Genomic DNA, 27,510 nt, shown 5'->3' with positions numbered 1-27,510 from the left:
TCATCAAATCTGGGTTTGACATGGCCTTGTATGTTAGGCAAAGGTCACCTCTGAGCAAGCGGTAGGCGACTGAATAGAGCTGGAGTTCTTTCAGTCGGGCAGCATAGGACAGATTTTTGAGACCCTTTATCCTTTTGGTGAGGAACTTTTGTGGCCTCTCCAGCTGCTGCAAGTGTCGGGTCAGATACATTCCGAATGGGGCATTGTACTCAATCATTGGTCTGATGAGTGATGAGTAAAGGGAGACTATGACCTCCCTTGATCTAGATGAGAATCCCTTCATGATAAGGTGGGCAATGTAGAAGGACTTCCTAACTACTTTAGCTACATGGGTGTCGAATGACAGACTACTATCAACCTGGGTCCCCAGGTCCCTGATAACTTCTTCTGTGCTCAGTGGATTGCCACCTATTTGGTAGCTAGGGGTAACCTTGTTTTTCCCGAAGGGTATGACTATGCATTTTTGGCATTTAACTTTAGGCCGTGGCTCTGGCACCAGTTATCCGTTTCTGTGAGACCCTTCTGAAGGATATCTGTGTCAGATGTGTTTTCTACTATGGCACCCAGTTTGCAGTCATCTGCAAACTTTGTCAGCCATAACCCTCCTGTGTTTGCTTGTACTTGGAAAAGTAGATGCCAAACAAGAGTGGGCCCAGGACTGAGCCCTGTGGGACACCACTTGTGACAGACTTTGAGTCTGACATGGCGCCAGCAACTCTGACCCTGTGGGTTCTGTCACTCAGCCAGTTTGCAACCCATCTTGTGATGTATGGGTTAACATTTAAGCTGATGAGTTTTTCAATGATACCCGAGTGGGGTATTGTATCAAGGCCTTAGCCAGATCGAGGTAGGCTGTATGGACTGCCTTTCCCTCATCAATGGCTTTGGTGACTGTTTCAAAAGTCAACCAAGTTTAAAAGGCATGATCTGCCTTTGACAAAGCCAAACTGGGTTGGATCCAAAGTCTGCAAATTCCCTATGTCTTTATTTATGAGGTCCATTATGATCCTCTCCATGGCTTTGCAGATAAGGCTTGTCAAGCTAATGGGCGGTAATTTCCAGGGTCTGTGGAGGCACCGCCTTTGTGAAGTGGGACCACAGTTGCAGTGCGCCACTCCTGGGTGTATCCAGAGGTAAGACTTTGATTAAACAGCTGTCCTAGCTGTGGGTTTAATTCCTCATTGAGTTCGTGGAGCACACAGCCGGGGACACCATCGGGTCCCATGGATGCTGTGTTTTTGCTTTGGAGAGAGCAGTTCTCACTTGGGCTGGAGATGTTTGGGGGCTGCACTCATTTGGTATAGATACTCTCCTTTGGGGGGGAGAAGTTTGCACTGAACCTGTCAGCCAGTATGTTGGAAATGTCTGTAGGATCAGTAATCTTCACATCATTTTGAACTAGTTCTGAGCATATCTGGGAGTTTCCTCCTAGGTTTCTAACATAGCTAAAGAAGGCCTTATGATTGTCTTTTGAGTCTTTAGCTATTTTTCTCTCGAAATTTGCTTTGGATGATTTTATGAGAGCTCTTAGTTTTTACTTATAGTGATCAAGGGTGTCTTACCTTTTAAGGATTTTGCTCTATCTTGTAGTAGCTTCCTCCTTTTGTTGTAGAGTTTGTTTATGGCTGGGGTCCACCAGACTGGACGCTTGCCTTTGGTACAAAGAGTCTTTGTTTTGCTTGGGATTGCCTTATCCATGCAGTCCTGCAGGTGCTGGTAGAAGGCGTTTGTAAGTGATTCAGCGGCTTGAGTATTGTTTTCCGCCAGCTCGGGGCCTGAAAGGAGACCACACTAGTCTTTAGAAGTGTGAAGTCGGCTTTTGAGAAGTTCTTTACTGTGGTCTTTTTATTTCAGGTGGGGGTGGGATGAGGACCTCCAGCGAGATTAGTTTGTGATCTGATCTCACCAGTGAGGGGTATACTTCGGTGTTGAACATTGTGCTCCCATGTTCGTGATGATGAGATCAAGTATGTTATCTCCTCTTGTGGGGATGGTGACTAGTTGTTCCATGGCATTTGAGTTTATGAATTCCAGGAACTTTTGGGCTAGGGTGTTTGGGCTTGAGTAGTGTTCCCAGTCTATATTAGGGTAATTGAAGTCACCTAGTATGATGGTGTTTGGTGATACATTTATCCCCTCTAGTGTTTTCAGGAAGGCCATGTGAGTTTCCTGAGTTTGTGAGGGTGGCCTGTAACATGCTACAATTTGCAGAGCAGTCTTGCCTATGGTTAATTGCACCTGGATGGTCTCCGATGCATCGTGCGTTGCCACCAGTCTTGAGGTGTGGGTGTCCTTGATGAATATGGATACCCCCTCCTTTCTTGGTATTGTCCGGATTTTGGGGCCGAACGGGCATGATATGAGGTAAAACCTGATAGCTGGAGTGCTCTCAGGAGCCTTGAACCAGGTTTCTGTCACAGCACAGACATCGATGTTCTCCATACTGAGAAGGGCCTCGAGTGCGTGCATTTTGAGATTTAGACTTCTGGCATTGAGCAGCATTACCCTTAGTTTTTTCCTTTTTGTGTTCTAGGGTGGTAGGTTTAGAATTTGAGCCTTGCCTAAAAAGGCACTATGGGGTGGCAAGAGCCTTTGCCAATATCCGGAATCCCAGGGTGACAGGTGCAAGCCGTCAGCGAGAAGCAGCGTGGCTTGTCCAGCATGTCAGCCCAGGCAGACAGATACTGGATCCCCTTTGAATGACACCAGTGTTTAAGCCAATTGTTAAAGCTGATCATCTTATCTCTGTATTGTGGCATCATTCTTGGTGAAGGTAGGATACTGCTCAAGGTCAGGGTCATACCTGCCTGGGCTACATAATCAGAGAGCTCCTCAATGTCTCTTTTCATGTAGTCCAAGGAGGTGCGTCTCAGGTCGTTTACACCAGCGTGGACAATGACTGAGTCATATTTGTACCTGCTGTTGAGAGACCTGAGTGCTTGCGTTATGTGGCGGATTCTAGCGCCCGACAGGCAGCTTACTGTGACCTTCTCCTTACTCAGTCTGGTGAGCGGGACATCAGTGTGTCTGACTATGGAGTCACCAATGACTAGTGTGTCTGGCATTGTGTTTGGCCTTAAGGGCTGTGACTGTTTGACACTCTGACTGTGAGGTCTATGTGTTGGTGTTGTGTTCTGAGGTGGTGGTTGTTTGGGTGTCTGCTTTGGTGGCCTCTGCTGTTTTGGTAGATTTTTGATCAGAGCCTCCGAGTATGTCTTTGTGTGTTTATGTGTATGATTTGAGGTTGTAATGGTACTATGTGAGACTGGGTCTATAGTGTGTGTGGTAACCTTCTCCTCCTGACTGGTCTTGCCAGTCCTATGTTGAGAGAGCTCAGCCTCCAGTTTGGCCGTATAGTTGCATCTCGCATGTACTTGTGTTTTTAGGCAGGAGGAAAGGATTGTCTGTGTACATGCCGCAATTGAAAGATTGTATCAATATTCACAGGTTAAACAGCTGAGCAGGAGAGGACACTAGCAACTGATCCTCGACATGCTAGAAGGGTAGACGAAAAACTTTAAAAAGATTCGGGGACGTGGGTGACCGAGAAATGGGGGTTGCCTTTTGGGGTACTATCTATGACCAAAGTGGCGTATCAAGGTAATAAGTACTGTAGGAGCAAGTGCTAGGTTTAATAGATAGAGAATAGTCTACTTGGAGTCAAGTAGAGTTGATCTTTTAGTTATAGGATACGCTGATTTGATCAGTAGTATAGTTCGAGGAAGGTAGTTTTAAGGAAAATTTGAAGAGTGGACTTTAGGTAGCCGAATAGTTTAAACCTGCTTAACCGGCACTGCCCTAGTGTGCAACAGTGGCAGCTCAAATCGCTAGCAGGCGGCGTTTAGCGCGTTTATACCAGGGGCTGGAAAAGCTAGAAACTGGCCCAAAACGACCAATAAACTACTAGTTACTGGCTGAAACCTCACAAAACTGGACAAAGGCAGCTCAATGCTTCCCACTCCCACTGGTAAGCAAGGTAGCTTCCTTCCCCAAATAAGGCAAGGAAACAGTACACAGGAACTACAACCAAAGCCCAGGAATCAGCAACTCTGAAACTGGACTAAACTAGTAAAGCAGGAAAGCAAGGTAGCTTCCTTCCCCAAATAAGGCAAGGAAACAGTACACAGGAACTACAACCAAAGCCCAGGAATCAGCAACTCTGAAACTGGACTAAACTAGTAAAGCAGGAAAAACAAGAGATATTTTTTCTTTTTTTTTTTTTTCACAAAACAGGCAGAAACAGGTACAGCAAACACTTATAAATGCTATGAATCAGCTACTACAGCTTACACAGAAGAATTTGCTACAAATACAGTCAAATAGTAACAAACAAGGATTCCAAGTGCAATATTAAGTTAAATGCAGTAAAACAGCTTCAATGTAACAGAAAGGCAGGCGAAATACAGTTGCTAGGTATTCAGATGTGGAAAGCAACAAAAATATACTTAGTATCAAGAAAAGTCGCTTATTCAGCTCTCTGCAGCCTGGATTACTCTGCTGGCCCACGTGGAGTCTGTGCTGAGTAGGTACAAGCTGAAAGTTTTATACCAGGGGCTGGAAAAAGCTAGAAACTGGCCCAAAACGACCAATAAACTACTAGTTACTGGCTGAAACCTCACAAAACTGGACAAAAGGCAGCTCAATGCTTCCCACTCCCACTGGTAAGCAAGGTAGCTTCCCTTCCCCCAAATAAGGCAAGGAAACAGTACACAGGAACTACAACCAAAGCCCAGGAATCAGCAACTCTGAAACTGGACTAAACTAGTAAAGCAGGAAAGCAAGGTAGCTTCCCTTCCCCCAAATAAGGCAAGGAAACAGTACACAGGAACTACAACCAAAGCCCAGGAATCAGCAACTCTGAAACTGGACTAAACTAGTAAAGCAGGAAAAACAAGAGATATCTTTTATGTTATTTTAACTTTCAAGCTTTTCATATCAATCAATTTAGGTTTGATTTTATGAGTTTTTGAGTACACACATATATATATATATATATATATATATATATATATATATATATATGTGTGTGTGTGTGTGTGTGTGTGTGTGTGTGTATACATATATTTATAATATATCTACAATATTGGGGAGGTAGTAAATGCTGCATGTTGGTGTCAAACACATGTTCTTCAGATCAACATTTTGGTAACCTACCTTTTTCACCACTGAAGCCAACAAAGACCTTATTTTTCAAATTTTGGAATGTGGACTGATTATCTTTATGATGCTGTGGGGAATTGTTTATCTCCACTTATTTCCTTGCTAGCAAATATCTCAAAGGACATGGCTTAAAATCCAAGATGCAGAACGTAATTCTTGCTCAGTTCTCTGACAACTTAAAAAAGGATTAACAATTTATTTTTATTTTTAATATTCATGTGCACTATATTGATATATGTAAGACTAAACTTTAAAATTACATGTATCTAATTATTTCTCTAGCATAATTGACCCATATTGTATTCTTTGCGAACTGCGTGGTGCTCTCATCCTAGAAAAAAAATCATTCTTATCAGAGTCTATAGATAGAATTAAGATCATGCTAAATAGGCCAAGGTCAGTCACGTTGAACTCTTCAAATAACCATTTAAAGGATTTTGGTCATTTTTATGCTGATACCTACCTTTGTTCCATCTTTGTTGAAGCAGAAATCATTCTAAATGAGAAACATATCCATTATCTATCCTATCAAGTACAGAGTAAAATCTAGCATACATTACTTGTGAAGCCATTTAAAGTTTGCTTTTCTTAGTTAACAGTAATATTAAGTAGTAGGTGTTTATAAGCATGGATTCCCAAATGGAAGAAGAAGTTTGCATGTAGGAATGCTGGTGAATGTGACCAACCTTACACCAAGAAATGGCTTCTTTACTGTACCCCATTCACAGATTATCAAGGAAAAAAATAATTCTGAATCCATTTATGACTATTTGGATATTTAACTATTTAGACATCATAAATTATTATCAGACAAGTGTTCGCTTAAGAGTGGCCAAAGGCTTCAATTTGTGATCTGCCTTCAGTACTTGTAGCAACCTGCTGTGAACCCCAAAACTATGAGTTGAGTCATCCTATTGTTTTCAGTTGGGGGCTTCTCCCTACATGTCCACTTGAAGAAGATACCCCCCCCCACCGTAATAATTGTTCCTACATGTGAGTCACTACGTTTAAGTATTAAGAATAGCATTATGTTGATTCTAATGAGTAAAACTGCAGTGTCAGGATTCACAGTAATTTCCTGCAAACAATTAGTGTACCCCTGATGTAGCATGCCTCAGGTTTCAGTATCAAGTCTGTTTTTTTTCTCTTTAACCTCTCTGTAATATCATTTCAGGCAAACTGATAGATGTAGGGCTCATTAGATGTATAGATGAATGCAAGTAAAAGTGCATTACAAATTAAATTGTGTCAAAATTCCATATGCAAACATTTATGCATGTGTTGTATAGCTGGTTTGAATCTAATGATAAAAAATAGAAAAGCTTAAAATGCATAAAACTAAGTATTAGAAAACATAATGTTAATTTTGTCATGTGTACACTCCCCAAACTGATTGCACTGTTGTGATGCATGTCTCAGTAATTAAATGTCATTCTAAAGAAGCCTGTCTGTGACTTAAATGCTCATAAAAGTAATTTCCATTTGAGACAATCTATTTGTATATTTGTATCTTGTTATGTACAGATCAGCCTTATACATCATTTACACTAGAAAAAGGAGTTAGAGTGCTTTCATCTTCTAACATTTATAGAATTTAAGAGGCAATGTTTCCTTATTGTGCAAGCAATTACATAATCTCTTTCTACCAATTATTAATAAACGGTCTATACTCTTGTAGAGTAATAAGTTAAACAGTAATTTCTGATCAAAGGATTAACCAAGCAAGATATTTTGGTATACAAGGGAATTGCATAATTCTGTTAAAACTTGTTAATTTAAACATATAGATCAGAGCAATATAAAAGTTATATATGTCCGTGTTTGTGTGTTTGTGTATATGTGTGCATGTGCGTGTGCGTGTGCATGTGCATGTGTGTGTGCGTGTGCGCGTGTGTGTGTGTGTGTGTGTGTGTGTGTGTGTGTGTGTGTGTGTGTGTGTGTGTGTGTGTGTGTGTGTGTGTGTGTGTGTGTGTGTGTGTGTGTGTGTTCTTATCAAGGTATGAAATGCCATTGCAATGAATCAATTTAAAAAGTAATAAACAACTAAAATTATGTTATTCAATGGGAAGCTGCAATTTGATCAGAAAAAGAAATAATACAAAAACACTGATTTTTGCATGGGGCAGTTACACACTATGCCAACACATGAGGGGATTTGCTAGTCCATAAGCCTTTGCAAATAGTAAATCCATGGCCACACAACTATGGAGAAAGTGCCGTCAGCTGCTATAAAAAAATTGTAGTCTAAGATAAATCAAATTAGAAATTCAAGAGCAATTCAGCAAATCATAAGACATTTTACATGGAATACGACTTAAATAAAATGAAAGTTTCACACAAAAACTTTAAAAAATGCCATTCACTGAAACTTAATCTGTGATGCACCTTGACTTGTAATCATCCATACATCTGATGAACCATATTTTCATCAGTATATCTGAACTGACATTACAAATTCTACAAATGTTAGAAGATATAATCAGGTAATTACTCTTTACTTTCTCACACCTAACCTGACTCCCACCCATCACAAACAGACAAGCACTTCTGACTATCACATCTCAAGTGTGATCATCAAAAGTGGCGAAATAACAATCACAGTAGTGTGTTTTTATTGTCTGTTACCTTATGCTGACTGCTGTAAAATTTAAAAAAAGTATATGATGTTGTGGCACTGTGTCCTGTTACCACTTCCTACAGATCTATCAGATTTCTTGCTAGAAAAAGTAAACAAAAAAATCACAGCAAATGTATTGAGCATTAAAGCTTTCAGACACTATGATTTACCCCTGGCACTCCAAGTCACAGCAATGATTTTTTTTTTATTGTGATCAGACTAACTGCCCTTTGTATTCAGCCACTTACTGTGCCTAGACAGTTAAGCACTCTGACAATCACCTGTGATACCCAAAAGTGGTAAAACATAGTCCCATGAATGCACTGCGACTACAGTAACACCCTCATGTCAATTGTTTTAAAATGGAAAAAAATCTATTCTGCTGAGGGCAGAATCTACTATTATCACTGTCAACAAATCTATCTAGTTTCCTACTAGAAAGTAAAATAAAACAAATTTTTGCAATATAAAACAACACTGGAATATTCTCACATCAGTACTTGCTGTAGTCACTGGTCATATTATGAGAGATTATTGGTTAAGCAATATGGTTAATCGAGTAGCTGATTATTATCAATCAAAAGTGCTTAGATTGTATAATAATAGAACATGGCCTAGCATGCTTTCTCGCTTCTGTTTCCCATTTATTTTAATGGGAAGCAGTTGGGTAATTATTCAGCTAGTGCAGTTACAGTACTAGCCAAACAATTACATCATAACTGTGGTCTCCTTTCTGATTTTAAAATAAGAACAAAAAAGCTATAACCAAGTAAGCCCGCCACTTATACCAGTGAGTCAAGTCAGTGATGCTGAATTTATTTACAACCTACAGTATAAGAATGAAAACAGTGACTGTGTATTTGATGAGTTTTATGCTTCTTTTACATTAAACTGAATTGTGTGTGCTGCTATTAGATTTGAGAAGGTACAGATTACAGAGAAAATCAAATTTAACACAGTAAGTAGAAGTGTCCTCATTATAATTAAAATAGCTCATTAAGAGTCTGATTTATGTCAGCTGCCCTTCTATATAGAAAATCTGAAAATAAAGAAAATACAGTAAAATAAGTATTGAAGTCATAGGTAAAAATGAGAAACAAAACACATATGTAACAGTAAAAGCAGTATGTGGATGATGTGTAGCTATAAGCATTGTAAGCATGTTCCACCATTAATCAGATTTGTATAAACTGTAGTGACTATAGGTTCATAGGTTCATAGGTTGGTACTAGGCTATCAGCCCTAGGGCCTATACAAGCCTAGCCATAACAATTCCCTGGCTATTTTTTCCCACACTATTTACTTCCCTGGTCAGATCAGATGTACAATTAAGGAAACATCTTTATAGTTATAAAGGTTACATATACTAGAGCAGTCATAAAACAGGTAAGTGTAATTATTTGGGTAAGTAAGAATAATTAATAGGGTCTTATATATTTTAGAGGAGTTTGGTTAATTATGATGGCAGGTAATAAATGAACTGCAGTATTGTACTATGATTAATATATCAGACATTGAAATGTGGAGTGTTGGTTAGTTATGAGGTATGTTCATTGGTTGGACTGGTTATAGTGATGAGGGGGTTGTAACTGGTTCTCTTGCTGAAATGACTGGAATTGTGTTTGATTATTGTTTAGTAGGATGTGGTGTGTGGGAATTGGGGATAGGGTAGAGGAGTAAAGTGAGTCAAGCCATAGTAAGGGCAAATGCGGCAGGGTCCATATGTCCTACTTGGTGCATTTGGTTACAGATACAGTCTATAATCTTGGCTAATGAGCACATGTAAGTGTCTAAGTAGTGATTTCAGGCATTTGAATCAATAGTTTAGCACTAGAAAGAGCTTGGGGTAAGGCAAAGAGAAAGGAAATGCTATTGGAAAGTTGAGTGAGTAAGAAAGAATTCAGTAAGAAAGGAAATTGCTCTATGTAGGTACGTGTTAATTATAAAAAATATGAAAGAAAAGAACAGACTTGACTTTGGAGTAAAGCTTTTGAAATTTCCTGTTACAAACAGCTGTAAAGTAGCATTGGGATGTAGCAGATGACTTAACTATGGAGGGTTTAGTATTCATATAGTTTATAATTCTAGATACAGAGCTGAGTAAACTTCTTGTGGTCTAAATTGAAAGAGGTTTTAAATTCTATGCCCTCTAGCAGTTAAGTCCCAGTAAGCCTATTTTGTATTACAAACATGATTAACATATAGAGTTATTGCTGTTTAAATCTATTTTGCTTTGTTTTTGACTGAATAAAAATGCATACTAGTATATACATATTGTTTCTGCACACTATTCTGTCAGCACTCTTAGCTTTCAGGAAATTGATATTTTTGGATAAGCTATTGCCTGCATGTATACAGTGGGTCAAGTTCAGCAGATGGTGAAGTCTATAGTGCTTGAATACAAGAGAGAGAAACAAAGGGCAAGGATACCACCACCACCCATGCAGGGAATACTGAGGCAGAAAACATAGGGAGAAGTATAAATAGAAATAGATGTTTAATTTGAAAGCTTGCTTTTTATCTCATACAACAGACAGTAAAATGCCTTCAACATATTTTATTATGATACCCTGAAGACTGATTTCTAGAAAACTCTCTTGTTTAGCATACATAGCATCAGTACCATGTGGGATTACATCAAACACTATTCACAAATACTCTGTTAACATTGCCCCTTATAATACATCAAGCATGTATTACATCATGAAATGTTTCACATGACCCATTACAGACTTCACATAATACAATGCAGAGTTGGGAAAAAAATGCCACAGTTATTACCAACAGTCTGAAGAATCAGGATAGGTCTATCCTATGTTTATTTATTTATTTATTTGACATTTGTTTACCAGGATGGTCCGTCTGGGTTACATAACCCGTATTCTTTGGTGGCCCGCAAGAAAAGCTTCACATTTATGACTTGGTTACAAATTTGTACATATGAAACAACAAATTTGGAAATTAGTGAAACAAGCACTTATTGTTACTTATGTAATACTAAAAACATGTTATACTGGACATTTAGAGTTTACATACATAAACGTCATACTAAATATTTATAGTTTACATATGTTCACAGTTAGATGATTAGCATTCTAGAGGTAAAAGTATTTGCTTAGACTGTACTTGCTAATTATGAAACAGACTGGAGTCAGTCAATTTGACTATTAGACCTAGATAAGTGCAGTTAGAATGGCAGGGATGAGAAGGTACTTAGTTGTTAGAAGGTGGCTTGGCTTCCAAAACATTACTAATGTTAGAAGTAAATTAGTTTTAGATGAGGGAAATTAGTACTATATGCAGAGGTAATATAGAGAAGTAGAGGAGGGTTAGCCTGAAGTTGGACATGTGCACACCCATGATTGAAGTGCTTTTTTAAGAAAGCTTTAAGGAGAGATAGGCTGGGAGTAAGGTTAATTTTTGGTGGGAGGGAGTTCCATAATTTTGAAACAGAGTATGAGTATAGTGATTTCCCTGAGTTTTTGGAAGGTTTATACATTTCAAGTAGGCTTTTATCATTGGATCTGAGAGGTCTGCTAGGTTTGTATTGTTTGATTAGGTTTGATAACACAAGACAGGCAGTGGGTTAATAGATTAAGTTGTGAATTGTAGTTAAGTGTGTATATGTTACTTGGTTTGATAGTTCTAGCCATTTTACTTCTTATAGTGGATTACAGTGATGTGTGCAGTGGTTAGAATTTTGTGCAAACTTTCTTGTTTTATTATAACATTGTTCCATTTCAGATTTGGAGGTATTTCGTAGATTAGTTAGTATACAAGAACCATAGAGTAGGGACAGAAGGAGAAAGTTTTTTGCCAGGATGTCCTTGGTTGGAGTGGTAAGGAATTGTTTGTTTCTATAAACTAGTCCTAGTTGTTTATGTGTTCTTTATGCCTTGTTGAATATGAAGGCCAAAGTTCAGTTTTGTATCCAAGATAACACCTAATAGTTTAGTTTCTTGTACATTTTCTATGACAGTTTTATCAGCTGCAAGGATGCTAAATTGGTTTGGGCTAAGGGTAGTATTTTTGGAGTGAAAACTATGAGGTTTTTTTTTTTTTTTTTTGGATTTAGAAAAAGTTGGGACTTTATGAGCCAGGATTCAATTGCTGTGAAACATTGTTGAGTTTTGTAGTTTTGGGAGAGTACAAGAAGTGGAGATTAAGGATGAGTCATCTGTATACTAGATTATTGTTCCAGGGGAGACAGTGTGTAAATTATTGGTGAATATGTTAAACAGTAGGAGAGCTAGGATGGAGCGTTGGGGAACTGCTGTAGGGTAAGGTAAGAATGGAGGGAGTCAGTTAGACCATTTTACTGCTTGCTTTCAGTCATACAGATAGCTCTAAAACCACTGAAGTGTGATAGTGGAGCATCCTAGGTTGGATAGTGTTTCCTAGAAGTAATGGGTGTGAAACCATGGCAAAAGCTTTTGAGAGGTCCAGGAATACTGTGGATATGCATGTCTGTTCCCAGTTTGTCTTAGCAAGTTGCTCATGCCTGTATTTACAAAGGGCTATTTAAAGTGAGAAACAAAGCAGTCAACTGTTGTTTTGTTCATAGGTTCATAGGTTCATAGGTTGGTACTAGGCTATCGGCCCTAGAGCCTATACAAACCTAGCCATAACAATTCCCTGGCTATTTCTTCCCACACTATTTACTTCCCTGGACCCCTGTCTAGCAGGGCGACTGACGTGATCCCTGGGGTGAATTTTCTTTCTCCCATCCAATCATCAAGGTTCCTTTTGAAGAGGGCAAAAGAGGCTTGTAACTAATATTAATAGCAAGCTTTCAGATAGAGAAATGGCTTTCAGCACAGGCTTGCAAACATACTACTAGTATTGTGTTGTGTTGTGAAATGTACTGAACAAAGAGATTAGTATTGTACAAAATAAAATCTAATTCTACAGTGTTTGGTAACTGTATGCAGACCCATACATGTAAAACAAAGCTAATACTGTATCGTAGCTATATGATGCCACTGATTACCGTATTCCTTATAGCTGAAGTGAATGGGGAAATGCTTGCTTGTTTGGTGACTTGTTACATGTGCTAGAAAAGTTCTTACTCCTACTATATTTTTGTTTTTAGGCAGGCCCCCTCAGTCTAAATAACAGAATCTCCTGCCTGAAGGACGGTACCCTGTGTGACTGTATTCATAAACAAGTGTCCTGACATTTGCCCTACAATTGGCTGAGGTTAATACCTAATACTGTTCTGAACTCCTATGTACTGAAGACTGCTGAGCTGGGTCTAAAGGAACCGGTCCACAATTTCAACCAATTAAGTAATAAGAAGAACGAAGGTATTCAATTTACACTAGTTACCTTAGCATACTGAGACATTACATATCCTAATATAAAGCCCTGTATATTGTACTTACAGTCTGCTGTCCCACATAACCCTGTAAATCACATTCAAAACCAATAAATTACAGCTAAACTATAACCTGCTGGTATACAAAACACAGTCTAAACAAAGTCTATACTAAAATATACCCTGCTAGTATACAAAACACAGTCTAAACAAAGTCTATACTTTGGTGCAAAGTACAGTGCAAAACAGAAAGCATAACTAAAAACTTAAGGTAATATTACATACCAAAGGCTAGCCTAAAGCCTAGGAATACACTTGAGTCAGTGGTAGCCCCGCTCAGCTCACCCTCACTGCACTTGGGCTCGCTCTGCTCCCTTCCCTGCCCCCAATTCCCACCCGGCCCCACCAGCCATGCATTTATAGGTACTAAAACCACACTCCTGTTACACTATCCTATCAGATTTCTCCTACATATTCTGTCTACCCTGTTTTAAAATCCTATCAGCTTTCAACTAGCATATTTGCTCCACCCTCTCTATTTCCTCTAAAGTGACCATCAGATCTTCTTGTTGTATCATACGAATAACAAATCCTAACTAATACACTCCTTCTCTCATAATGTTACACTATTCTCTAATTCCCATTCTTGCTGGCTACTTATGTAATCACCTTGTATGAAAACCAGATGCTTATTGATTATCAGTACCCGAATGGCCATACTGTCACACCAAATATAAAGCATCCCACCCTTAGCCATACCAATCACAATGGGTCCAACTCTAAGCCTTGTTCACTCTTTCAGCATGCTAACCCCAGACTCATAAGCTCTAGAGCCAAATAATATTACAAAGTTTTAAACAAACTCCTGAAGCTTATCACTAAGTATAGTCCTAGCCTTATACTTGGCGGTGACATTCACCCCCAAGCCTGGCCCATTCACCTTTGATATATATACCCCCTCTACCTGCCACTTAAGCCACAAAACTACAATTAGTAGACCTACCAACTCTCTCCTGGCCTGTCATCTCAGTATTAGAAGCATTAATAACAAGGTAGATGAACTGCATGCACTCCTGGCTGTCCTCTTCCCTGAGATTCTCTGTCTATCTGAGACCTGGTTAAAACCTAACACAACTGACAATGAAGTGTTACCACCTCGGTATAACATACACAGGCTGGACCATGCCTCCAGGAAGGAGGATGGGGTAGCTATACTCTACAAATCTGAATTGAATGTGACAATAGATGTTAATCAACCACCTCAAATTAATAACTCAGAAATCCTGGCCACTAAATTGCAAATTAACAAAATTAAATGCATCAACATTATCTGTATGTATATTCCCCTGGGTAATAATATAGCCATACTCGAAGATACCCTACACTGGCTTTCATGTCATTACCCTCAAGAAACCCTATTACTTGGTGACTTTAACATAGACCGGGGCACCTGTTTGTTAGAATCCCCTTCCACCCACATTAACCTGCATGCATTTACTTAAATCATAACTACCCCTACCAGGCTAGGTAAACCCAAATATAAAGAAAGCATACTTGACTGGGTACTTGTAAATAATAACCCCCAACTGTACACTGCTGGTACCCTCCCCAATGACCTGAGTGACCACCTTCTCACATATATAGTTAAGCAAAAAGTCATTATTCGTCATCAATCCTTACTCAGGAAAGTCAGAAACAAAAAAAAAAACTTTAACCTTGTCAAATTCCAACAGGAACTTAACTCCTGTAACTGGTCTATGCTAAAACACCTCCCCTTAGAAGAGGCAGTTGCATATTTTAACAACAAATTTCTTGAAATCCTTAACTTGCATGCACCTGCCCGTTCTAAGCGAACAAAGACAAAAACTGGCCCATGGCTGTCTAAAGAATCTAGACTAAAACTTTCCAGCAAAAACAAAATTTGGGCTCTATGGCACTCCACTAAAGGCCCTTACAATCATGTTAAATACAGGCAAGCTAGGAATGAGACTAAAAAATCCATTTTACAAGGCAAAAAACAATACTACTGTAATTTATAGACAGCAAACCAGAACAATCCTCAGAAGTTCTGGGCAGGTCTGAATAATCTACTTCATCCTGGAAAAATGTCTACCCCTATCCCCACCGCTACCATCAATAAATCTCCTGTGGATGTCTCAGACAGTTTTAACCATTTCTTTACAGAGACAATTCAAACCCTAGCTAGCCAACTACCTCCCAGCTCCCCTGGCCCTGATAGTACCACCCCTCTAAACCTACTCTCTTTCAGCTTCCAACCAGTGTCCACATCACTTATCCGTACCTTGATAAAAAAATTAAAACCCACCGCACTCTCAGCTGACCATCTCCCTGCTGAGTACCTTCAAAAATCAGCTGATGTCATTGCCTATCCAGTATCAATACTAATTAACCGCACCATAGCAGAGGCTAAACTTCCCACCATTTGGAAAACATCCTATGTAATCCCACTACATAAAGGAGGTTCCTCCACTGAATTCTCAATTATAACTGATAGCTATATTTTCTCCGCTAGTTAAGATTATGGAAAAATGTATACACAAACAACTCATGCACCACTGAATTCAGAATCACCTCATGGCCAATACCCAACATGGCTTCCATCCACACCACAGCACAACCTCAGCCCTACTAGCATTTACCAATACCATAAATAATAATCGTAACAATAATAAAATATCCTCAGCCCTCTTCTTGGATCGTTCCAAGGCATTTGACATGGTGGATCACCAACTTTTGATTCACACCCTGGAATCTTTCTGATTAAATTACAGTGCCATTCAATGGTTTAAATCCTACCTCAGTGGGAGGCAGCAGGCTGCTCTCTGGCAGAACAAGCTCTCCATCCTATTACCTAACACCCTTGGAGTGCCACAAGGCTCCATATTAGGACCTCTACTGTTTTCTATCTTTAGAAATAACTTATATACAGTTATACCGAATGTCAGCTGTAGCCAATACGCTGATGATTCCACCCTGATTTGCTCAGCCACATCTCCTTCAGACTTAAGGTCTGTCACCCAGTCGACCTTTAATACTATAGAAAACTGGCTCTCTGAATATCGATTGCTGCTAAATCCCTCAAAAAACTAAAATGTTGTTATTCTCTCCAACACAAAGGTCTGCACCATTTACCTTCACCATAAATGCAAAAGATGGCACAATAATCACCTCCGACTCCTCTACAAAAGTATTAGGAGTAATTATTGATAATAACCTAAAATTTGACCTTCATGTAAACCAAACGATCAAAACCATCAATAAAAAAACTTGGGTCACTGTATAGAAATAAAATCTTCCTAACCCCTCCAGCTAAGGTTGCCATAGCTCGCTCTCACCTGCTTTCACCACTTTTATATGCATCCCCCCTTCTCACATATCTAAATAAAACTGTACTTAATAGACTCTCAATCTGTTACAATCACATTGCCAGGTTTGCCAATGGCATGCCTTTCAGAACACACCATTGCATCAACGTTAAACAGATTGGGTGGCTAGAGCTTCCCAGTCTTATCCAATATAACCTTATGATTATGGCTAATAAAATCCTCTATTATCCAAATAACACACCAGCTCTTAAAAATATTATCACCCCCTACATCAATTCAAGACTGCTTCGATCCTCAAATAGACTACCAATTCAGGCAATTAAAATTAACAATGTAGCCGGTGACTCCCTCTTTGCAAACTCTGCAGGCAGAGCATGGAACCTCCTTCCAGCTGGCATTACTTTGCTCTCCTCCCTATGCCAATTCAAAGCTAAACTCAAACAACATCTGGCACTAAACTGGCTTTGTCACTTTAACAAGCCTGGCTAACTCTCACCATGAATATATATAATCTATTAATCAAAATACTGTTTATTTTTCCCCTTGACTGTTACCAGGGGTAACTCGAACTTGGGATATTGTCTATTCATGTCTGCTTATGTTGTTTTTGTAAATATCTCATCTGTAATATGCCTTCTTTGTTATTACTTATCTGTCTACCTTGGAGCTTTTCTCCCTGGTCCTCCTCTGAAAATGGACATTAATCCAGTTGGACTATCCCGATCAACAAATGTAAAATAAAATAAATAAATAAATAAATAAATAAATAAATATGAGATATCCTTTATCCCTGGCCCTGTTAATGGTGTCTGTAAAGGATAAAAGTGCAGTAGATGTGCAATGGCCTGGCCGGAAACTATGCTGAGTTGGGATGAGCAGGTTGCTTTGTAGTAGGTACTTCACTAACTGTTGGTGGATACATCTTTACATTATTTTGGATAGAGGAGATAGTATGAATATAGGGCAAAAATGTGATATTTCTGTGGCGAGTCCATCTTTATGTATTGATGTTCTGTGTAACTGTTTCCATATTGTAGGGACTAAATGCTTCTGAGAGTGATCTGTTTACAAGGATGTTGATGAGGTATTCGACTGAGTCTGCAGTGAGTTTTAGATATTGGGGTTGGAGGTTTTCTGCTGATGTGGAGCAGGGTTTTAGCTTGAGCAGTAGGTTTTTTATTTTTGAGGTGGGTATAGATTGGAGGGAGAAAGGGGTAATGGGGCTATTTGGTTGGCTGTCTGTGTAGTTATTGGTTTGTATTGGGTGGTACAGGGTTACTATAGCTAGTGTTTAAGTTTAGATGGGGGGGTGCCCTACATTAATTCTGGGGTGAGTAGGTCGGCTATGGATTTTATTAAGTATTTGTTAAATTCCTCTGCTATTTGAGATGGGGGGGGGTGGGAGTGGGGGTTCCCTATTAGTTCCTGGGTTGAAGAGGGTAGACATGGAGTGACAGAATTTTTGGAGATTATGTTTGTGTTGTAGCTGAAGGTTAGAGTAGTAGAATTATTTATGGTTAGGTTACTCTGTTACATAATATTCTAAAGGTCTGGAGATTTTGTTGGGTTTTATTGTGTTTTCATTTATTCCAAGCCATGTATCTTTGTTTCATGAGGTCTAAGCAATTGGAGGTTATCCATGGTTTTTTGTTGTCTTTACTCTTTTTGTTTGTGCAGGGGCAAGGCTATCAAGCATTTTCAGGAATGTGGTATTGAAGTATTATATGGCATCAGTGAGGAGTAGAAGTTTTAGGGGTGTCCAGTTTGTATTTTATTGTACATGTTTAAGTTTTTGTTGATTAAGTTTAGTTATATTTCTGTTTTTAGGCAGTGTTTTTTAGGACTGTAGGTGGTAGCCCTGATGGCAAAGGCTGGAAGATGGTCATTTAGTGAGTCTTAGAGTATGCCTGAGGAGGAGAAATTTGTTGGGTGGGATACAAGAATCTGGTATAGCAAGGAGTGGTTAATAAAGCCTTTATTGAATCTAGTTGGGTTTGTAATTAGTTGTTTGAAGTCATAAAGAGAGGTATTTGTGTTGGGGGAGTTTGTATGATGGATTGCCAATTTATGTTCATATCACCCAGGATGACTATTTCTAATTTAATGTTTTTAGATGCTCAGGACATAATATCTTCCAGGACTGGTACATTGTTTCCAGATGGGATGTAGACTGCAATGATACAGATTTATTTTGGTTGTTAAGGTTTAAGTTGGTTATTAGTATCTCAGTGTTATAAAATGTGGGTATACTGTTTGGGTAGTGAGCAATGTTGAATGTGGAGGGGTATAGTAAGGTTATTATGGCAAAGTTGGGTGGTAATATATCAGTATCTGTTATGTTGGGATGTAGCCAAATTTCATTTATGGCTAATATGTCTGGTTTATTTTGTTCAATCCATGCAAGGAGAGATGATATCTTATTGCATATACTTCTTAGGTTAGTAGTAATTAGGTTTAAGCTTTTGGAGTTTGCTTGTTTATTTGGTCTGGGCTAGGGTGTATGTCTTCACTCTGTAGTAATTTTAAAATTAGGTAAGTGTTAAGTGGATTGTTTTTAGTTTTGAGGCTTGAGTTTAGTGTGATAAAATGGGTTCTGGTGGTTTCTGTGGTTTTGATTTTGGCGTTGAAATAGTAAGGGAGTGGATAGTGAAGTAGTTGAGGGGAGATATTAGAGTAGTGGGTTTGTTTTTGGGCAGGTTGGTGGAAGAGGTTGTTGTAGTGTAGTAGTTTGTAGTTGTTTTATTTGTGAGTGTAGTGGCTATGGTTAAGTATAGTAGTAGAGTGATTAGTATGGAGGGTAAGAGTGACATATTTTATAAGATATAGAGAATTTTAGTGTGTAAGGGATGAACTGAATTTAGATATGTTTGATTGGAGTCAGAATTTAATCTAGGTAATGTAAGTAGGGGATGTATGGTAAACTGATTGTTGCCTATGTTAGAGTTTCAGAGTGTACAATTTGATTGGGTCTGCTAGTTTGGGGAGAAGTCTTGTGAATGCTTGAAATCTGATAGTGGATGGAATTAACTTAGAGAGTGCACAATTAAGAATTGTTAATGTTATTTTGGTGGGAAGTGGTAGGATTGGTTATAAAATGCTGTGTGGGTAGGGTCTTTGAGACTATACATTTATGCATATGGGGGTGGGTTGGAAAGGAGATAGGGTAGGGGAGCGGAGTAAGGGAGAAAGGAATGGACAGAACTTAGCCTCTCACCGAGCACAAAAAAACTATCAGAAACCAGGAGGTAAGGCCATCTGCTTTGTCAACTATAACTTAAATTAAACCTGTCAAAATTTTACGTAGAGTACTATATGAAGAGAGGAAGAGAAAAAGAGATGAGGGCTAGCTGATTGAAATATACAGGGGTTTAGAATGCAGCATTACCTCCAGCCCATTTTGCTTTGTTTAAGTATTCTGGTTATACAGCTGCTAGGAAAATGGGGTCTGTGTTTAGAGTTAAGGGGAAAAAAAGATCAAAAGTAACTATGTCCCTGGCTGTGTTCCTGCCACTATCGACATAGCAAATTTGTAGAATGCAAGTTTTGGGGAAAACATACTAATCTTCTAGTATCTTCTACAGCTGAATTAAGTAAATAGCACAGGACGAAAATTGGCAACCACAAAGTTGACTCTGTGACATTTAACAATACTATTCTGACAGAGCGGAACAATATGGATACATTATATAGTATGGTACTATCAATGACCATGACTGGCATGCTTAAAAGAAAGAAGGAAAGAATGGAAGAAAGCAAAAAGGCATCAGCAGTGGTCACTACTGTCATACATGCAAAGTACCCTGATCAAGCTATCTAATATTCAATGATCTAACAACAGCTGTGATATCTTAGCTAAAAATTCAAATGTTCTTTATAGAGGATGAGATAAGAAAAAAATGTACTCCTTTTAATGCATGGAGCAAAGGTAATTCTCCCAAAAGCTCAGCTGGCAACCAATATGACAGATATACTTATTTTATATGGTGGATACATATAAACAGTTGTTTACAGCAGGCTAAGGTTAAATCAGTAATAATTATGACATTTGCAGTGGCCACGCAGGTTTAAGAACAGTCTGACATTACTTGGTCAGCACTAGGTAATGCTAAGCATATCAGTTGCACCTTGTGTAATTTTAATTAGCCCTTATGATAGCATAGATTAAAAAAAAACTCCATATGGTATTTTATTAGTATCAGAAGATTTTCATGGATTTCTTGAACAGATAACTGTAAGGTTTAATTATGCTGTTTATATAACCGATGATGTAGCAATATAGGAACTGGTATGGGTACAAATCAAGGAACAAAACAGCATCATATTGTGAGCCAACCCCTATTGACGAAAAGGCTTAAACAAAATAACTTTAAAATGAATAAAAGTTAGTGTAAAATAACAAATTGAAGTAAGAGATACAGGGCTAACATATTTGTCTCATGCCTTATTGTCATAAGGCTTGAATTCAGATACTCAGCAAATAAAGGTACGTTTAGGTTTGTTGCTAAGGAAATGGTTAGAACATTTTGGGAAAGTTCCGGAGTATAGGGCAAAAATATCTTTGAAATGCTTGACAAATAGTAACTGAAGCACCCATCCTGGAATATTTTGATATGAATCAGCTAATTATATTACAGGCAGATACTATTCATAATGACATTGGCATAGTAATGCATTGGTCAAGTACATGTATAGAATAGCTGAGGCGTTATGCTCAGTTATACAAATTTACTTGTCATAGTATACAAATGTGAAAAGTTCCATGAGTAAATGTATGGTAAATCTCTATTAGTGGAAGCAGGTTAAACCATTGTAGAAATTATTTTTGAAGCTCTCATACAATGTACCATCAGGACAACAAATGTTCTTAAAACTACAGAAATATGACTTAGATTAGAGGTATAAGACAGACAAGGAAATACATATAAAAGATGTGCTGAGTCAGTGGTGTTTACAAGTCTAATAAAGCTGACTTCATTAACTCATTCACAAAGATAGCAACTTTTTTCTATTTCCTTTTAATATCTATAGCTTCTTATGGTGTTATGCCATATCTTGGTACTGGATTCCTTAACTAAATGGTTTATCAATTAATAATAGAAAGAGTATGAAAGAGCAGTGTTTGAGAGAAATGATGCAAAGACTGTTAATCTAAGACGCACTGAAGTTGAGACATTAAAGACTGTATGTCACTTTCTATTCAGATTTTCATATTTACATTCATAATTTCATAAATGTGTAGGCAACATGTTATTAATGGGCACAGTGTGAAACGTCATAGTGGAAGACAGACAGCATACTGTCAACTGTCACTGCCCATATATGATTTATTATGCTGGAGATGTTACTAGTTGTCTGCTAGTTGTTATGAAATATGGAGTATTTTCATATGTTGATTAGTATTTCTAAAGCCAATTGACTTACAAATTATAACATCAGTCAACATCACAGATGACGTTGGTGAAGACTGTCAGTGATTTTTGCACTGTAAGTTGAACAGCTAGAGAGATACTGAACATTATTTTTACTGTTCACTGTATAAATATGTATACTTTTTAAATTTATGCAAATATTTTAATAAACAAGCATTCAGAAAGGAAGCTTTTTCCATCATGTAAAAGTTTAAGTCTCCCGAACAAAAGTGTTGCTGATACTACATGGCTATGTTGTACAGTTTCCATGACATGAAAAGTAGTTTTATTCAGTTATTTTTTTCTGAATTCCATTATATTACACCATAGATGTAAAGACTGTGAATGCACTGGCATTTCTTACTGTTATGAAGACATTTTGCTGAACACATTGCTGTTGGATCCTTTTTAGTTACATTTATTAGTTACAAGACATTTCCTTTTTATGTGTTCTTTAACCTGATTTTTAGAAAATGATCAAATGCAAGAAGATGTAGACTGCTGAAAGAGTTATAATTTCACAGCTACTTGGCTTGAGTAAGATAAGGAAAAGCTGGAAGCAAAATAGCTAAAATCTAGTTTCATATCAAAAACTTTCCACCCATGATCAAAGAAAAACTGAAAGTCTTTCAACAGTGTACTCAGAGTAATATTGAGCTGAGAAAGTTTCAAGGTAAAATAACAAGGGCTGACCAGAGCTGAAGTTGTGATGAAATAACTGTAAATAGTATTTTTATTTGTATGACTAATAAACAATCTAATAGATATGATAGTTAAATTAGAGAAAGTAATAATGCCTAATCAGGTGAGGAAAAATGTAGTCCATATGACTCATACATAGGATATAGTACGAAATATATTATATTGGCAAGTAACTTAAGCAAAAACTCTAAGTTGTTACACATGCAAGGTGTATTGTATCAGTGATCCAGGGAAATGAATTCTTCTTTATATAATATTAGGGAGACAATGGAGTGCAGTCGGATATTTTTCAGTGCAGGTTGTTTGTCTAATATGTTTTCTCTGTTATTTAAAGTTTCTAATGTTTGTGAAGTTAAGAAGCTTCCAGCAAAGACGTGCTTAGAGAACGTTGCTAGAACTATGCAAACAAGTGTCAGCAAAGGCATTTCCAGAACTTACAATGGAAGATCCAGGAGGAGTTCATTTAAATCCAGAACACCTTGACAGACTTTCTAAAGGGAACATTCCTGTAACTCTTACTAGTAAGTTAGTAGTAGAAGGACAGACTCAGAGTCTCCCAAATTTTCAAAATATGCTGTTGGTGAGAAAGGCAGCAAGATATTCAGAAAGCCACAAGAACTGATATTGCATTTCAAATGTGATGCTTGTTACTACATTAGTGCATTTTGTTTTTGTACATGAAAAACTAAAATTACAGGAGGAGGGTACTAGAGAAGAGAAGCAAGATGGCTACTTAAACTCAGAGCTTTGTGGCAAAGGTCGAGAAAAAAGTAATTAATCAACCATTTCCAAGTTTAAAAACATCAAAGCACGGAGCTCAGAGAAAAGAGGAGCAATAGATAACAGAGTTTAAAGCTGGTCCATAGAAAGAAGAGCTTTATTAGCTGTTTCAAAAGCAGATGGCAGATGCTAATGATCTAGACCTAATCAGGGAAACAATAGCCAATCAACAAAGAGAAGTAAATAAACTCAAACAAATAATCCAGGACTTAGACTAGGGCAGAGCAGCACTGAGATCAGAGGTGCAGGTACATAATAAAAGGCTGACAGAAACAGAAAAAAAAGGCTACAACAAGAAAGAGGAGAACTGGATGACATAGAAAACAAGTCTAGAAAGAAGCAACATCAAGAAAATGGGGGTATCAAAACATGTAAGTGATACAGAAGTAGAATGAACGCTGCTGGAATTGCTGGAAACAAGATTTCACTTGCATCGATTAGAGCTGATAATCAAATTCAGAGTTGATAGAATGGGTGGAACAAGATGAGGACAGTTAAGACACATATTATCATGCCTGCACAGCCATAAAGTAAAGGAAGAAATTATGACACAACCCAGAACGCTTAAACTAATAACTTTCAATGGTACATTTGTAAAACTAGTGGACAATTATTACAAGTCACTGCATAAAGGAAGAAAAGAAATGGCTGGCTTGTTGGGGCCACTGAAATCCCAGGGCATTCCTGAGTGAAGTAACTACTTTGCTATGTTAACTGTAGTATAGAAGAGAAAAGACACAGGTTCCCCACAGAGGGTCAAACACAAGCTTATTTTACAGAGACTGCAATATATTAGTGAAACATGAAATGGGATGCACAAAGCTGTCACGAAAGTAAGATTAAATGCAAAGAAAACAAGTACTGACTAGGCGAAAGGGGAGAGATAAACAAGAGCAGACATCAGCTTGGAGGCAAGCAGGGAAAATGAAAGCAATAAGGACAAGTCCAACAGAGAGCCTGGAAAAAAAGGACAAGTTGAATGACCCAAGTCCAGAGGCACTCAAATTACTAACTTAAGGGTGGCAAATTCAACTGTATGGTAGGGGAGGAGGGACTGAGCATAGCTGAAGACCAAAGGACAGAAGGTGTAGCTCCGAAGTGAAACCAAAGAGGGGAGATCAGTTCAAAGGGTGTAATTGGGGACACAAATTAAAGAGAAAGAAAGAAAGAACGAAAGAAAGTAGTGACGTTAAACATGGGGCGGGCATACGCAATCAACTAAAACAAAGTACACAACAGAATAATTAGGATGCAGTGGGATGTGGTATTGCTCTAGGATGGCAGATTAAAGATAAAAGAAAGAAGTAAAATTATAAATCCACAGTACCTCAAGAGAGAAATAGACAATAAAGTATGTGGCAGGGCAAGGCAGGAGTGATCATCTTTTTCAGAAAGGGTACAGAAAAGTGCGAAGGGGAAATGGATCGTTTGGCAAGGAAGAATAAATGAAATAAGGAGGACAACTGGCAACCTGTATGGTGCAAGAAAGGATATAGAGGACTTTTACAGCTGGTTCTTTGAAGAATTCAGTCAGATAAAAAAAAGGATCTATGGGGGCATCATCAGAGAGGACAATAATTTTATGTTAGATTGAAGAATTGCAGGCTGATTAGCAGAAGAGAGTAGTATAAAGATGAAAAGAAACTTAGAAAGGAACATGAAAGAAGGAGAGGGGAAGGACAAATGGAGTGAAAGACATTCTGAAAGAGGGAGTATACACATACCAAAAGCTCTTGTTTCAAGGCAGTTTACTGGACTAGAGTTACAGATCACTTTGTGAAAGGAAAAATGACAGAAATAGATTGAAGGACCTTAATGGTGTTTATAGGCACAAAAGAGCAAAAGGGGTGAAAACAGACAAGGATAGTCTTTTTACACCTTCAAAAGGCCTTTGACATTGTCAGGTAGGAGAGAACAAAGACAAATGGGGAAGAATTTATAAGACTGATAAAGCAATTTACAATGAGCTAGTCATATAGGAGCGGGAAATGAAGCTGTGGAAGAGGTTAGCGCAACTGATGGATGGAACAGGAGCACCATCAGGGTTTTACTATGTTTACATTGGAACAGGAGTACCATCAGGGTTTTACTATGTTTACATTGGAACAGGAGTACCATCAGGGTTTTGCTATGTTTACATTGGAGAGCACTAAGATGGCCATAAAGAAAATAATGTCTGTTTTTGCAAGGTTTGAAAGGGCCTCAGGGTATTGATGCAGCCAGACAAAACAGTGGTGGCCAGAAAAAAACAGAGAAAAGGAAAGGGAGGGAAAAGGCACATTCAGGAGAAGGAATACCAAAAATATAAGGGATTGTATGTATGATGCACATTAAATGATAGAATATAAAACAATTTGAGGGCATACTGGAGATGGAGGGCATAAAACATATACACAACTAGGTAGAGTCAATGTAATTACAATGAACATAGTCACATTTGTAGGCACGTACTAAAAACCTGCCAGAGGACCCAATGTACTAAAATTATAGAAAAACTTGGAAGGCTGTATAGAGCAAAGAAAAAGGAGAGGAGTCTCAACACAAGCTAAATTTGAATAGGAAAAACAGGGGCTGGGGACTCCTGCATGTATCCACACAAGCTGTAGCATATAACCTACTTAGCTAGGTAGAGCGTATGGAGGAAAGAAAGATATGTGGGAGAAGTGGCACTGACACTTTTGTATGGTAGAAACAGGTACAACATGGAATGAACAGAGGATAAGAGCACAGTAGGAGTTGATAAAGGAAGAGCAGGAACACAGATAATACCCCCGACCCTTATTATTTAATAAATACAATAATTTGGTTTAAACAAAATAATGGTGTATATACATCAGACACAGAGAAAAATGGCTACGAAAGAGGGAGGAAGGAGAAGCCCAAAATAGGAAGAGGAGTGAAAAGGAGAACTATTAGTGTAATGGAAAAACAGGGGAAAGGTTAAAGGAGAATGATTTATGAAGATCTGAAGGGAAGTGGAGGAAGCCACAAAGAGGAAGTAATGAGAAAAGGAAGATGGGTGGCAAACCAGAGAATCTGAATGGAGAAATGTGCTGATAATGTGTGCATGTATTTATTTATTTACTGAACATTTTTATCAGGTAGAAGACTGATCAAACAATGACTAGTTACAGGCTCAGAGCAGGTCACATCAGAGGATCATAGGATCATAGGAAGTTACTAAGCTAATGGCCCTAGGGGGCCTTACAAGTCTTGACAAGTTCTACCCTTATTTCCATGATCGGCACCAATTGCCCCTGTCAAACAGGGATACAGGTGGAACCCCCGGGGTGAATTTACAGTTACCCATCCACTCTTACAGATTGTGTTTGAAGAGGGCCAATGAGCTGTTCTGTTTGACATGAAGTGGGAATCCATTCCAAAGGTGTGGTAACCCCTGGGAGACAAATCTGTCCCTCCAGCAGATTCTGTTAATGTCACATACAAGGTTAAGGTCTTTAGAGCTAGTAACCTGTGTAGCATTTGACTTGTGGATCTGCAGTATTTCCAATAAAGCAGGGACGAAGATTGTCTTATATGCAAGGTAAAGATCACCTCTTTTAGTCTGTATGAAACAGAATAAAGTGACAGTGATTTCAGGCAATCCACATAAGACAGATGCTGAAGACCTTGAATTTTCCTTTTGAGGAACCTTTGTGGACTTTGCAATTACTGCAGGTGCTTGGAAAGGTACATACCAAAAGGGGGGTTATACACAATTATCAGCCTGTTGAGAGAAGAGTACAGAGAGTACAGAGGGGTTATAACTTCTTTTTTTCTGGATGCATGCCCTTACTTATGAGCTGAGCAATATAGAATGCCCTTCTTACCACTTAGGAGATATGGTGATAAAAAGGTAAGGTTGCAGTCAACCTGTGGGCCCAGGAATGTTACTACTGAGTGCATACTTAGGGTGTTGTTGTTGATGTGGTAGATAGTAGTAACATCATACTTATCAAAAGGGATGATAATACATTTTGTTCATTGAATTTAAGGCCATGAGTTTGGCACCAATCATTTGTTTGTGTAAGACCCTGTTGTAGGATGTTGACATCATTTGGAGATTCTGTGACTGCTCCCAGTTTGCAGTCATCAGCAAACATTGTCAGCCACATACCTTTAGTTTTGGCTTGTACTTCAGAGAAATAGATTACAAAGAGTAGAGGTCCCTGGACTGAT

This window comes from Protopterus annectens, chromosome 10.part0, assembly GCF_019279795.1.
Source record: "Protopterus annectens isolate FY-2018-M chromosome 10.part0, PAN1.0, whole genome shotgun sequence".
Lineage (NCBI taxonomy): Eukaryota > Metazoa > Chordata > Ceratodontiformes > Protopteridae > Protopterus > Protopterus annectens.
This window is presented reverse-complemented; position numbering follows the sequence as displayed.